Source organism: Lepidochelys kempii, chromosome 14 (genome assembly GCF_965140265.1).
Source record: "Lepidochelys kempii isolate rLepKem1 chromosome 14, rLepKem1.hap2, whole genome shotgun sequence".
NCBI lineage: Eukaryota > Metazoa > Chordata > Testudines > Cheloniidae > Lepidochelys > Lepidochelys kempii.
This window is the reverse complement of record NC_133269.1, coordinates 34,205,223-34,208,010: the sequence shown is the minus strand read 5'-3', so window position 1 is coordinate 34,208,010 and position 2,788 is coordinate 34,205,223. Positions and strand designations below refer to the sequence as shown.

Sequence of the window (2,788 nt, the reverse complement as noted above, 5' to 3'; positions counted from 1 at the left end):
ACTATTGGAAAGTTTCATCATCATATGATATGATGACAGTATCTGGTTTTTCCTAATATAGAACAGAAATATTTATTGAACGTCTGTCTTTTCTGCATTATTATTGAGAATTCTGCTATTTCCATCTAGTAATGGGCTAATATCATTATTAGGATTCTTTTAGTTCCTAATACTTAAAAATATCTTATTGTTCTTAATTCTGCTATTTATCTTATCAATTTTCTACAATTTCTAACTTTTAATTTACGTCCATTACTATCAACTTTCCATTTCTTCTATTCATTATATATTATTTTCTTCTTTTTATATCTGCCTTCCCTTCCCCTCAGAGCCATGGCCCATGTTGTTGTTGGTTTTTTAAACCAACGTGACCTTTTTCATTGATTGTGAGTTTCAGACACCTAGTAAAGTGTTCTTAAACAGTTCCCAATTATCATTTACACTATTCCGTTTAAATTCTTCCTTCCAGGTAATTTATTTATGGTGCCTTTGTAGCTGTAGGAGACCAGGGTGAGGCCCAGCAGCGCCATTTGGAAGATCACACTGACAGCAAATGCCTGGGCCTCATTGTCAGAGGTGTCGACACAGGCCAGCTTGAGCAGGACCGGCACCTCACAGATGAAGTGGTCAAGCCAGTTCTGTCCGCACCGGGGCAGCCACACGGTCAGGCTGGTCTGAAGGATGGAGTTGCCGAAGCTGTTCAGCCAGATGGTGGCCGCCATCTGCAGACTGAGGCGGCAGCCTATGACGATAGTGTAGTGCAGCAGGTGGCAGATGGCGACGTAGCAGTCGTTGGCCATGACGGCCAACAGGATACACTCAGTGCCAGCCAGCGAGAGGGAGATGTAGCGCTGGGCCACATAGCCGGCCCAGGTGATGAACTTGTAAATTCACCAACATCTGAGGAACGGTGCTGGTGGTGTAGCAAAGATCCAGGAAGGAGAGGTTGCTAAGGAAGAAATACATAGGGGTGTGTCCAGCCACAAGACAATGATGATGGCCAGGTTCCCCACCAGGTTCAGGACGTACAAGACCAGGAAGACCACAAAAAGCAACATCTTCAGGCATGGCTGGTCAGAGACCCCCCAATAGGATAAACTCCCACTGGGACTTTCCATTCCCTTTCCTGCTGCAGGGAGAAGGGACAAAGATAAGGCTGAAAGGTGCCCCAATAGCCATACACAGGAGGGTCACATTCAAGGGCAGCCCCATTTGCTCTGAATAAACCATGCCCACTTGTGACTTTGTAATAGTCAGTCTGGGCCAGTTGGGTGGCAGGTCAGATCCTTCTGCCAGGGAATGGCTTCATCGCAGAAAAGTGGTTCTGTGGCACTTAGTGACAAAGGAGGATCCATATGCCAGGGAATCAAAGTGTCCTAGAAAATTGGATCTGTGGCAATTTTTGGGATCAATAGGATACATTGCCAATAAATAGATTTGTCATTGAAAATGGATGCTTAGATTGTAAGGTCTTTGGGACATAAGGCGTTTTATTAATTATTATTATTATTCTGTATTTATACAGATCCTAGTTGCGACTGGGGCTCCTAACTATGACTCTAGTTTTATTCTTATCCTTAATAATATGTCACAAAATTAAATCAGAATGGATCTGTGGCAATTGATGGCAGTCATAGGATACTGTAACAGGGCCCTCCACCTCCCAAAATCCCCTTCATGACAAGGGTTGGCTCTGTGGCGCTTTGCCTCTCTTTCTCCTCTTCAGGAGCCCTTAAGAAATCCACACAGTCTTTCTCATGGCTAACACCAGACCTGCCTGGGGCTCATTTAATAACAGAAACAGTTCAGAAGAACCCTCCAAATGCCAAAAGTTCATCACAACAACTCAAAAGTTCATATTCAGCTTTGGGGTCTTCTACCACACCCGGGCTCTTCTTCCATCCTGGTAAGCACTTCATAAAGCCACCACTTCCAGCCCTTCCGAGCTAGAGCTCAACTTCTGGCTCTGGCTTCCAGGCCCCATCCCTTCTCCCAGTCAGGGTCCCCTGTAAGGGCCTCCTGCTTAATGCTGCTCTTCTCTGCCACAGCTTCCACCTCCTGTTCCCATCCCCTCTGGCTCTTTATCAGGAACTCCTGTCCCCTGTCAGGCCTTGTCAAGGCTGCTAATGAGCCAAAGGTGAGTGGGAGTAGTTCCCTCATAAAGGGCGCAGTCCACCCTGTGGCACATCTGGATGCCAAGAAACAGAGTTGAGAGACAAGGAAAACAGATAATACCGTTTATTGGACCAACTTATGTGGATGGAAGGGACAAACTTTCGAGCTTCACAGAACTCTGGAGAGGGTAAGCAGATTGTTCAAGTTAAATACAAGACAGGACAGATGGTTAAGCACATTGCAGAAAACCACTTAAAATGACATGGGCAATAAACACAAAGTGGAAAATTAACACCTCTGCAGTTGTCAGACAATGAAAGGTTAGTAGGCAGCAGGGTGTGTCACAAATTGTTGTAATGGGCCATAAAACCAGAGTCTCTCTTAAGTCCAGGGTTTTCAGTGTCCAGAAGACTTATGAATTTAAATTCTTCAGTGTCATCTTTTGAAGGTGTTGTGCAGCTTTCTTTTGAAGCCTCCAATATAAGTTGGTCCAATACAAGAGATTACCTCACCTACTTTGCATTGCTCGTATCCTGGGACCAGCCTGACTACAACAATACTTCAAACAAGTTGTCATGGTAAAGTGCAGCTATGGCAGTTGGTGGCTGTTCTAGGATATGTATGTCAGAGAATAGGCAATGAGACAATCTACCCATAACAGAAATTTCTTCCT

The 2,788-nt window shown here is 44.7% G+C and overlaps 1 pseudogene; it reads right to left on the bottom strand.

Moving 5' to 3' along the window:
* Positions 1–437: 437 nt before the first annotated feature.
* LOC140898135 (olfactory receptor 2B6-like) lies at positions 438–1,118 on the bottom strand (annotated as a pseudogene).
* Between the last annotated feature and the right edge of the window lie 1,670 nt (positions 1,119–2,788).